Source organism: Oratosquilla oratoria, chromosome 19 (genome assembly GCF_046742065.1).
Source record: "Oratosquilla oratoria isolate Oo_2021 chromosome 19, ASM4674206v1, whole genome shotgun sequence".
In the NCBI taxonomy this organism is placed as follows: domain Eukaryota; kingdom Metazoa; phylum Arthropoda; class Malacostraca; order Stomatopoda; family Squillidae; genus Oratosquilla; species Oratosquilla oratoria.
This window is the reverse complement of record NC_134795.1, coordinates 13,059,494-13,071,993: the sequence shown is the minus strand read 5'-3', so window position 1 is coordinate 13,071,993 and position 12,500 is coordinate 13,059,494. Positions and strand designations below refer to the sequence as shown.

The window sequence follows — 12,500 nt, the reverse complement described above, 5'->3', positions numbered from 1 at the left end:
TCATTTATCTATTTCTTAAAATTATTCTTCTAGGTTTCCGTTTAATTACTGATTTATTAATTTATTGATATATTGAATTATTTACTTATTCATCTATTTATTCAATTCTTTTTTTTTTTTATCTAATTGCTGTCTTTATGTGAGAAAAAAGATAGAGTTATGGAAATCTTACTGAACCTGTTAAAAAGAAAAAACACTTCATTGAAAGTTGAATTGGACTTAGAAGGAACAAGAGGTAACCTGACGAAGACTAAGGAAAGTGAACGAAAGTGAGGGAAATCATGAAGGAGAAATATTCCAAGCTCTTTTGTCATGAATGAGAGTGAATCTTTGATGTTGTCAGGACATCAAATGTTTTGGTGGAAGATAGTTTGATAAAAGGTTGGGTTTAGAAATTAACAGAGGTCATGGGAAGGAGGAGGAATGGGTGAAGTTTAGGTGGACTATGAAGTCAGGGAAGAGGTAGGAAAAGAGGATAAAGGGATTCTTAGAATCAGTCTATAGGTTAATTAAGCTGATTATGAGAAAAAATCTGACTGAGATTTGAGACAGGTCAACAAAAAGTCAAGTGATGGGAGTAACGTGGATGGCTCATGAGAGGATGGTAATGTGTGATGAGGTCTTATAAAAAAAATTTAAACATATAAAGGACCGGGAGTGCTTTGGAAAAAAGAATACGAGAGATTGGGAAGAGGTTGTCAGAGTAATAGACTGAACCTATTAGAAGGAAAAAACAAAATTTCATCAACGAGGAAAGGCTCTGTTTCAATTTAGGTTTTATGATTTCCTTCAGACGACCGAGATGAAGCTCTTTCACCTCGAATCCTGTTACTTCTGTGTGTATATATATATGTATATATATATATATATATATATATATATATATGTATATATATATATATATATATGTATATATATATATATATATATTTATATATATATATATGTATATGTATATATATATATATATTTATATATATATATATGTATATATATATATATATGTATATATATATATATATATATATGTATATATATATATATACATCTGTTTTCTTTCCTCTGTTTGTCTCCCTCTGTTTTATCTTTATATCTTTACGTGTTTCTCTTCCTGGTGACCTCTTGTTTTGTTTATACAAATAAGCATGTCTGCAAGCACATGAAATATACACTTGATTAAGAATTCAATTCCACTCGTGATTTCATATCATTCTATATGCATTCTTTCCACTCTGTTCCACTCTTGTTTTTTTCATCAGTTTTTCTCTTCTTCTTCTTCTTCTCTATCGTTCGTCTCTTTTCCTTTCCTTCCTTTCCGTATGTCTTCTTATCTTTCTACGCATCTCTGAATTCTCCTTACTTCTTACTGTCATTTTCATTCTTTTCGTTCTTGTCTTTTTCTTTTTGCAGTTTCTTTCTTAACTTTTATTTCATTTTCTACGACCTCTTCTGTATTTACCTCTGCTTTATTCGCTCTCTTCTCTTCCTTTTTTTCTGTTTTATCTTCCTTTATTATTTATTCATTTTTCTTTTATACTTTCTTTCTTAACCTCGTTTTGATTTCCATTTGTTTTTTGTTGTTTTCTTGGGATAAATTTTATCTTGACGTATATATTTTCTAATCCATTCCTTCTATTCTTGTTCTTTTTCTCTCCTTCTTTTTGACTGTTTGTTACATAGGAAACGCCACAATGCTCAATTTTATGATTTTTTTTTTTACAAGACCTAATCATTACTTTTTTATAAGCTCTGGAAGTCTTTCCTTCTTGATCCCCTTTCACCTTAAAATAACAACGTAAGAACATAAGAACGATGGAGACTGCAAGAGACCATAAGGCCTACACCAGGCAGTTCCATGTCCATAACCACCTGTCACCCCCACCCATAAAGTTGTTTAACCTTTTCTCAAAACAACTGATAGTTTCAGCGCTCACTAACTACATGGTTATTAAGTCTATACCATTTGTTAATCACTATCGATAAACGAGTTCTTGCCTATTTCCTTCTTAGATCGAGTCTTGCTCTGCTGTCTTTTAGAAAAGACACCTCGTCGATATCGGCACTTGACTTTTAATTAATATCATTTTTTTCATGTATTTGTTTACTTGTTTCTTTCGGAGCTAACTCTACTCATATAAACTTGTCTCTTATTTATTCATTTTTTGCCTTCTTCCAGTATTTTGAGATATGTATACAGCACTATATATACTTCATATGCATTAGATATACGTCTATGAATAATGGACATACTATGCATCTAGAATGCAATACATACAAATTAACTAATACCAACATTTAGTTTTCTAAAATTTACGTAACAGTATTCATCAACTAACAAAACTGTTCATTCATACCAATCAGTTTCTAAATTCTCCCAGTTTTACATATTTTATGACAGAATGTTCAAGTTTATATTTCGTTCTTCATTACAAAGTTTACGAGCCAAAATGGTTGAGTTAAATTATACTTGTACTGTCTGCGTCAGCTGTACTGTATAACTTTAGTCGGATTATTGAATACTCTACTAGATCAGAGGACCCTCCCCCTGTTTCTTTCATGCTCTTTGCTTGTTACACAATGTCAGCTATTTCTAATTTTCTCTTTCATCATTTCTGGCTCTAGTCACCAATTTTATTTGGATTAAACAATGTCAGGGTATTCTAGTTAGCTTCAGCCTAAGTGTTATATTCTTTTTATCCTATTTTGTATTGATGTCTGGCTATGCTTTAACATTCTAATTAATTAAGGGGATTTCATCATCACCACTAACGCAGATATACAGATCGTGTGTCTGTTAAGAGACTACGCACCCCACCTGCCGATACTTTCATGACTGTGTGTACATTTGCACCGACATTGTAAAACTCATTCCATTTACAGTATATGCATATTAGCACACAAGCACTTAATAGCATTGTTTACATGCAAAGGGGAGTATGATGGATCCAATATGTGGTCGGGCCTTAAGTATTGGTACTAAAGCCACGAAACATGCATGTTAGTACACAAATATATAATGTAATTTTGTTTTCATACAAAGAGTTACTGACATAATATATGTGGCCAGGCCTCGGGTATTTGTACTAAAGCTACGGTATATTACCTTGGTGAAAGCTTTCCACCCTTTAAAACGTCTGAAGTTGTTATTTTTTTTTTTTTTTTTTTTTTTTTTTTTTTTTTTTTTTTTTTGCGCATCACGTCATTTGTACTTTTTTCGAGAATGTTAAATTTTTCTTGACATCTTTATGAGTTCATTTTACCCGGACTGACACTTAGTCCTGTGAGCTGACTTCTTATGTCAATAAATTTCTGTCAAGTTAGCGCGATGTGGCTGTAGTATTTGTTTGGCAACTCAAAGCAGTGGTAGGTTTGGTTTTTTTAGAAGACTAATCTTAGGATTTACTCCAGCTTCCTGCACTGCAATAAAAACTTTATATAAACATCGATAAATATCATTCATCTTCATATTGCACTAAAAGTGCTTGAAAAAATTACCGAATCTATTATTGGAATCTGCCAATCTCTGTTACTTCAAGTTATCGTTTAAACATTATTACTTAATGGCGATAGTTTTAATTGTACCTAAAAGTTTGTTCTTATAACTATTAGTTGAATTTCGAGTTTTCGTAAAGAATGCCTTATAAACCTTTCGCAATGTTATATTATTCATCTCTGTATTAGAAAGAACCACACCGATAACTGTATTATCCTAACAACGCGTCAAATTTTGTAATTAGAAATCTTGTCTGCGTTCTCATCCATCTAAACACGTGAATTGACTTGAATGATTAACTATTCTCCAACCAGGTTATTTTATTCAGTTGACGGAGAACCTTTCACGGGCTCTACGAGAATACAAAATCTCATTTAATCATTAAAATATTTTACTTGAATTGTACGTTTATTTTGTCTTCCTACAAGAAAAATAATTTTCTGTGGAAGAGGCGTCCCGTCCCCCGCCACTCTAAAAGATTAATATACTGTTTAAGTTGATAAGTTTTACGCTCAAGAGCAATAATCACCATAGCTCCATGTTGACCATTGCCGCCGGTGTCATTTTTCTTTATGAGATTTTGGTTTAATTTTGACTTGCTTTCGTAGCGTTTTCCAAACATTTTCAAGTTAGGACTCTCTATCCACTTGTCTAGACCCTTTGTTCTCACATTTCACGAATCTCCCTCTAGTTAATTAACTATTTCAGTGGTTTTGCTTGGGGCTTGTTTTTTCCATAAATGTATTATGATACTCTTTTCATAACTTCAACACTTAGGAGATGATGTTTAACATTAATTTCATGAACTCAGTCAGTCCATTATTTTCATTCATGATTTTTCTAAAGTATAATATGTACAAAAAATAAATAATTGTAATGTTTGTTTTCGACTATGAGTGTGTGTGCGTCCATGTATGTTTGTGTGAGTGTGTGTGTGTGTGTGTGTGTGTGTGTGTGTGTGTGTGTGTGTGTGTGTGTGTGTGTGTGTGTGTGTGTGTGTGTGTGTGTGTGTGTGTGTGTGTGTGTGTGTGTGTGTGTGTGTGTGTGTGTGTGTGTGTGTGTGTGTGTGTGTGTGTGTGATTCACCATAGTGTTGGATCACGTGTTGGACTCGCGATCGACAGTTATTAGCCTCTCGGATGAGAGCTCAGAGCTCGTATGACCGGTTTATGGGTAATACTGTGACCTTACACTCACACAAACACCCAACTCCCCGCCCACTAAAGTTGGAGTACCAACTCGCAGCGCAGCGATACTGAAGTCATTTCAGCCCTGGGCGGGATACAAACCCGGACCGCCGTAGTGGCAGGCGAGAACTCTAACCACTGCGCCACGAGGTGTGTGTGTGTGTGTGTGTGTGTGTGTGTGTGTGTGTGTGTGTGTGTGTGTGTGTGTGTGTGTGTGTGTGTGTTTTGGTCTTAGTCTTGGATCACGTGTTGGACTCGTGTCGTATGACCGATCTATGTGTGTGTGTGTGTGTGTGTGTGTGTGTGTGTGTGTGTGTGTGTGTGTGTGTGTGTGTGTGTGTGTGTGTGTGTGTGTGTGTGTGTGTGTGTGTGTGTGTGTGTGTGTGTGTATGTGTGTATGCGTGTGCGCTTATGTGCCTGTGCGTGCGTTTAAGTAAGAAAAATTTGGAGCAATGTATTCATACTTTCATATTCATATTTCCATTTTATGCAACCGTGTGTATCGAAATATTTATTTTGCCCTGAGCAAATAGGAACAACAGCATATTTAATTTGTTATGTTTGTGTATACAAAAAAATATTTCGTGCCTCATGGATTCACTCATTCATATCATCCCGAAATAAGGTTCCTTTTAGTATTCAATGTGGCATCAAAATTATTTAAACTTGGATAGATTTCTGTAGCTTCATGAAATCACACTCCAGATATATTTACAGGAACCGTACATGAACATTGCCTCCTAGTACGAATATTCTTTTCTTAATTAATAGATTTAGTGTTTAGGCGAGTGCGTCCAAACATCGTATGAGAAAATGCCTCAGTGACCATTACGGGAAAGAAGGTATGATAAGTTTATGTAGTTTTCCCGTTTGAAAAAGCTGGTGAAAGTTTTAATGAAATAATCTTAACTGAGAGAACTCAGGCTGCACACCATTTTCACTGAATTTGGGAACTGCAGGCTACATTTGAATTGATAAATTGAATCAACACTTTCTTTTCCTGAGAGCAAAATCGCTTAGTGGGAACATAAATCTAGGATAAATACGTGTTAAGCCTGTACATTTAATGTCCTCAATATATGGTATTATTCTTCAATACCATCCCTACACCGTCAATAATATTTTACAATACGGAATATTGCGCAATAATATTGTACAATACAGAATATTGCGCAATAGTATTAATCGTGTAGGGACTGCTTTACCCTTCCACCTCGCAGGAGTTTCCCTCAGCTCAATAAAATCACCTGAAGACAACTACGACTATAATGAAGGCTAAAGCTGCAAAATGCAGTGAAATTGCTCAAACAATGTTCGAATTGTTCCTTTGCTTGTTGAAGATCACAGATATTTACCTTCGAGACAAAGGAATATTTATGGGTAAACATCACTACTTCACGTGAATAATCTAGTTTATCTAGAATTATTCAAGATAAACTAACTCAGTCTATATAGCAAAGCTAACAAAGGGACAGTTGGAATCATAGTTTTTTATCAAATATATTTATTCTAATTAGCTAATTGGTTTAGTTGTAACCTGGTAGCTTATCCGTTTTAATTCTTCTTGTCTTGGAGGTATTTTCAGGTGAAACCCAACAAACATTTCCTGAAAGATATATATATATATATACATACACACACACACACACACACACACACACACACACACACACATATATATATATATATATATATATATATATATATATATATATATATATATATATATATATATATTCGTGAAGTAAGGAAGCAGGTTTTCTTTGATGCATGTAAAATTAAATACGACAGCATTCTGACAATTGTTAAACTTTTTCTTAATGTTTTCTATTTGTCTTATCAACTTTTTTCCAGTTGTAGGGTGAGCTGATACAAGTTCTCCAAAGTTTTCCATTTAATATTCTCGAGCTTTCGTCTTCAAAGAGACATCATCAGGATTGACAAAATTTCTGCAATAATGAATACAAATGTTGGTACATATAAGTTACAAAATAAATTACAAAAATACAAATACAAATAAACAGGTAGAACAAAAGATATATAACGAGAGTTATTACTTACGTCTACAAGGAAAGTACAAATGATAGAGAGAGAGAAAGGTTTAAATACATAAACTGCTATCCGAGTTCCCATTACGGAGTCTGGCGGATCGTCTGAGTGGTGGGGGAGTGGGGGGTAGGAGGGGAGGGGGAGGGGGAGAGGGGACCTCAATGTAGCGATGTCTCAGGTTAGCGCTACTGTACAGTTTAATGCTGGACGTCATGTCCGACTGAATATTTATAGTGGGGGCAGAGTCCCTGATGTGGAATGCCTCCAAGAGTTTCAACCTTCTAGGGTCCTCATTGTACGCAATAATTTTGGAACATTGAACTAAGGTGTCTCTGTCAATATTTCTATTGTGATATTTTGAATAATGGTCCTTGATCGCTCCGTCCTGTTGGTGAAAGGTTAGTCTTCGGCTGAGAGTACATCTGGTGTGCCCGACGTATGTGATATTGCGAGACGTGCAATTCTCGGCTGGACATTTGAATAAATACACCACGTTGGCTTTAGATGTAAAGTCAGCTCGACTATTACAGTTGTTTTTCATCACCATTGAACAGGTTCTAGGGTTACGATAGTATATAAGGACTCGGATCTCATGGTTCTCTTTAGTGGGGTGACAATTTTTCTTGATTATGTCCTTGATTGCTTTTTCATCCTTTTTGTAGGCATCACTGAAGGTGTTACGATAAAAAACGTTAATAAAATTAGGCTTATTGGCGCTTTGGTTGGACCCAAGTTCACACAGTAATTTATTGGTTATGCGGTCAAAATCACAGTTAGCATAACCATTATTGGTGAGCATTTGTCGTACATGCTGGAGTTCTGCATGCAGTGTTTCCCAGGACGAGCATACTATTATAGCTCTTCTGACGTATGGTCTAATAACACCTTTCTTATAACTATCACTGCACTCGCTGTTACCGTTCATACATTTATCTAAGTTGGTGGGTTTACGGTAAACACTGGTAATAAAATTAGTTGAGGTGGAATCAACCAGGACGTCAAGAAAAGGAAGTTTACCATTTGTGTTCATTTCTACTGTGAAATTCAAACCCGAAATTTCCTGTAGACGCAGTCTTAATGTTTCCAGGTGCTCTCTGGAGAGTGTACAAACAAAAATATTATCAATATATCTACAGTATATTTTGGGTTTAAGTTCACTCGCGAGAAATGTTGTTTCCTCCACATGTGACATGAAGGACTGAGCAAATAAAACGCCCAAGGGCGAGCCCATTGCAATTCCATCGGTCTGTACATACAGTTTACCTTCGGGGCATCTGAACGGGGCCTCAGTTGTACAAATAGTTAACATTTCTTTCATGGTTTCCATGGGAATAGGGGGTGGTGGGAGTACAGGGTGTTGGTACACATACTGGAGAATGATGTTAATAGTTCTAATGAGGGGAATATTAGTGAATAAATTTTCCGCATCCAGCGAAGCTATAAAGCCTTCAGGTTTGTTAAGTCTCAAGATATCAATGAACTCGTCAGATGAGCGGAGGGAATAAGGATTTGGGATGTAGGGGGAAATCACATTATGTAATTTCTTTTTTTTTCTTTTTTCTTTTTTTTTTGGCCACATTGTAGGTAGGGGTTGGAATCTGGGAAATGATGGGTCTAAGTGGGTGTGACATGTACAGACCGATGGAATTGCAATGGGCTCGCCCTTGGGCGTTTTATTTGCTCAGTCCTTCATGTCACATGTGGAGGAAACAACATTTCTCGCGAGTGAACTTAAACCCAAAATATACTGTAGATATATTGACGATATTTTCGTATGTACACTCTCCAGAGAGCACCTGGAAAAATTAAGACTGCGTCTACAGGACATTTCGGGTTTGAATTTCACAGTAGAAATAAACACAAATGGTAAACTTCCTTTTCTTGATGTCCTGGTTGATTCCACCTCTACTAATTTTATTACCAGTGTTTACCGTAAACCCACCAACTTAGATAAATGTATGAACGGTAACAGCGAATGCAGTGATAGTTATAAGAAAGGGGTTATTAGAGCATACGTCAGAAGAGCTATAAAAGTATGTTCGTCATGGGAAGCACTACATGCAGAACTCCAGCATGTACGACAAATGCTCACCAATAATGGTTATGCTAACTGTGATTTTGACCGCATAACCAATAAATTACTGTGTGAACTTGGGTCCAACCAAAGCGCCAATAAGCCTAATTTTATTAACGTTTTTTATCGTAACACCTTCAGTGATGCCTACAAAAAGGATGAAAAAGCAATCAAGGACATAATTAAGAAAAATTGTCACCCCACTAAAGAGAACCATGAGATCCGAGTCCTTATATACTATCGTAACCCTAGAACCTGTTCAATGGTGATGAAAAACAACTGTAATAGTCGAGCTGACTTTACATCTAAAGCCAACGTGGTGTATTTATTCAAATGTCCAGCCGAGAATTGCACGTCTCGCAATATCACATACGTCGGGCACACCAGATGTACTCTCAGCCGAAGACTAACCTTTCACCAACAGGACGGAGCGATCAAGGACCATTATTCAAAATATCACAATAGAAATATTGACAGAGACACCTTAGTTCAATGTTCCAAAATTATTGCGTACAATGAGGACCCTAGAAGGTTGAAACTCTTGGAGGCATTCCACATCAGGGACTCTGCCCCCACTATAAATATTCAGTCGGACATGACGTCCAGCATTAAACTGTACAGTAGCGCTAACCTGAGACATCGCTACATTGAGGTCCCCTCTCCCCCTCCCCCTCCCCTCCTACCCCCCACTCCCCCACCACTCAGACGATCCGCCAGACTCCGTAATGGGAACTCGGATAGCAGTTTATGTATTTAAACCTTTCTCTCTCTCTATCATTTGTACTTTCCTTGTAGACGTAAGTAATAACTCTCGTTATATATCTTTTGTTCTACCTGTTTATTTGTATTTGTATTTTTGTAATTTATTTTGTAACTTATATGTACCAACATTTGTATTCATTATTGCAGAAATTTTGTCAATCCTGATGATGTCTCTTTGAAGACGAAAGCTCGAGAATATTAAATGGAAAACTTTGGAGAACTTGTATCAGCTCACCCTACAACTGGAAAAAAGTTGATAAGACAAATAGAAAATATTAAGAAAAAGTTTAACAATTGTCAGAATGCTGTCGTATTTAATTCTACACATATATATATATATATATATACATATATATATATATATATATACATATATACATACATATTCCAAGGCTTTTTCCCCCTTTCAAGGGAGGTAGCCAAAAAGGAAAAGGCATAAAAACACTCCCACCCATTTCATCCCTAAATACACTCCACATCCCTCCCACCCTCCCTCTCATCTGAGCACCTCCTGGATGACGGGTCATCCCTGCACCTTGCCCACCGCCCTGGGTCAGAAGCAGTGTCGCAAGACACAGCACATCCACAGCAAGGCCGCTTCATTTAATCGGCGATCCCCCCTCTCCGTCCCCCCTTGCATATAAGGAGAGGACGGGGAGAAATCCCTTCGGGCTGCGTCAAATTTTGCTCACACATACTACCTCACCCCCACCCCCCCGCCCATTCCTCCTCATGCAATCACAGCATCATCCATATACAACCATTCTCCACTCACCTCTGTCTTCCGTCCTCTCCCTTCCTTCCTCAACAGACATTCCCCTCTTCCCCAAAGCCCCCTTCACCCCATCCATCCACCTCATCCTAGGACGTCCCCTCATGTTCACTCCCTCCACATCTGCCTTCCATACCTCTTTTACTAGTCTTTCTTCACTCATTCTTTCCATGTGTCCAAACCATCCTAATATTCTTTCATCAACCCTGTCTCCCAGCTCCTTTTTCACCCCTGTTCTCCTCCTCACCTCCTCATTTCTCACTCTATCTAGCTTAGTAACCCCCACCATACTTCTCAGACACCTCATCTCAAACACATTCAAACTCCTTCTCTCTTCCTCTCTTATGTTCCACGTTTCTGCCCCATACAGTGCTGTTGGCACAATCACTCCTTCATACAGTCTCCTCTTCGCATCCATTCCTAAATGTCTATTCCTTATTACACTCTTTAATCCACCAAGGCATTTACTCGCTTCTCTCAATCTACATTCTACCTCCACCTTCACTCCACCTTTTCTGCTACACTTGCACCCAAGTATCTAAAACTATCCACTTCCTCCAGTCGCTCTCCCTTAATGTTCACTTCCAGTCTACTGCCACTTTCACCCCTTGTACATCTCATCACCTTACTTTTACCCACATTTATCTTTAGCTTTCTTCTATCACATACTCTCTCAAACTCTGCCACCAGTTTCCTCAATCCCTCCTCCGACCCTGCCACAAGCGCAGTGTCGTCCGCAAACAACAGCTGGCTCACCTCCCACTTTTCTCCATTTTCTTTAACCATCTCCAATCCCTGACCCACTACCCTTGCATTCACCTCTCGCACCACCCCATCCATGTATAAGTTGAACAGCCAGGGCGACATAACGCATCCTTGACGAAGTCCCACCTTTACCTCAAACCACTCACTCTCTCCATTTCTAATCCTGACACAAGCTCTACTACTCTCATAAAACCTCTTGACAGCTCCCAAAAGCTTTCCTCCTATCCCATAAATCTGCATAACCTCCCACAGTGCATTTCTGTCTATCCTATCATAAGCCTTTTCCAGATCCATAAAAGCCCAAAAAACATCCTTCCCCTTTCCTATAGCATTCTCACATATCAGTCTTACCACAAAGATCTGATCTACACAACCTCTACCTGTCCTAAATCCACATTGTTCCTCACCAATTACTCCTTCTGTTCCTCTCCTAATCCTCTCAATCAAGATCCTCCCATAAGACTTCCCAACTACACTTAACAAGCTAATCCCTCTGAAACTCCTACATTCACACTTGTCCCCTTTTCCCTTGTAAAGAGGAACTATACAGGCACTCCTCCAGTCCTCCGGTACTCTACCCTCTCTCCAGCAAACATTAAATAACCTCACCAACCAGTCCACCATCACTTGACCTTCCTTTTTCAGACATTCTGCATGGCATCCATCCAGACCAGGTGCCTTACCTGCTTTCATCATCTTAACAACTGCCTTCACCTCATCCTTCCTTATTTCTCCTCCATTCTCCTCACTCATCACTCTCATTTTCTTCGCATTTCCCACTGCAGCTATCTTTCCTTCCCTATCCTCCTTCACATTTAGCAACTCCCTAAAATATTCTGCCCATCTTCCCCTTACTACCTTCTCTTCCATTATCATCTCTCCATCTGCACCTTTTACCTTTTCTTCTCTACTTGATTCGCCTCCTCTTCCTCTTTTAATTTCTTTCCAAAACATCTTTTTATTACTTTCAAAATTTTCTGTCAACCTCTTACCCCATTTCACATCTGCTCTCTTCTTTGCAACCTTTACCTTTTGCTTTACTTCTCTTTTCTTTTCTTTGTACCTCTCATATGACTCCCTCGTCCTCTTTTGTAACCAATCTGTGAATGCTCGCTTCCTCTCTTCTACAACCTTCTTTGTTTCCTCATCCCACCATTCACTACCCTTTCTTCTATTTCCCCCTGTCCTTCTTGTTCCACACACCATCCTTGCACACTTTATGACTCCCTCCTTGAACCATCCCCATTCCTCCTCCACACCCATCTCTACTCCATCCTTTACTCCCTCCCACTCCTCCTTCAGCTTCTTTCCGTACTCCTTCTCCTTTTCCTTTTCATTCAAGGAGTTCACTCTAAGAACCTCCCTACCTTTTGTCCCTTTCCTCTTTCTCCATCTATCC

At 37.9% G+C, this 12,500-nt stretch overlaps 1 protein-coding gene across 2 annotated transcripts in view; it reads left to right on the top strand.

The window, feature by feature from the left end:
- The window catches only part of LManII (Lysosomal alpha-mannosidase II), a 670,847-nt gene that overhangs the window by 451,407 nt on the left and 206,940 nt on the right, over nt 1–12,500 (top strand). The window lies entirely within an intron of this gene.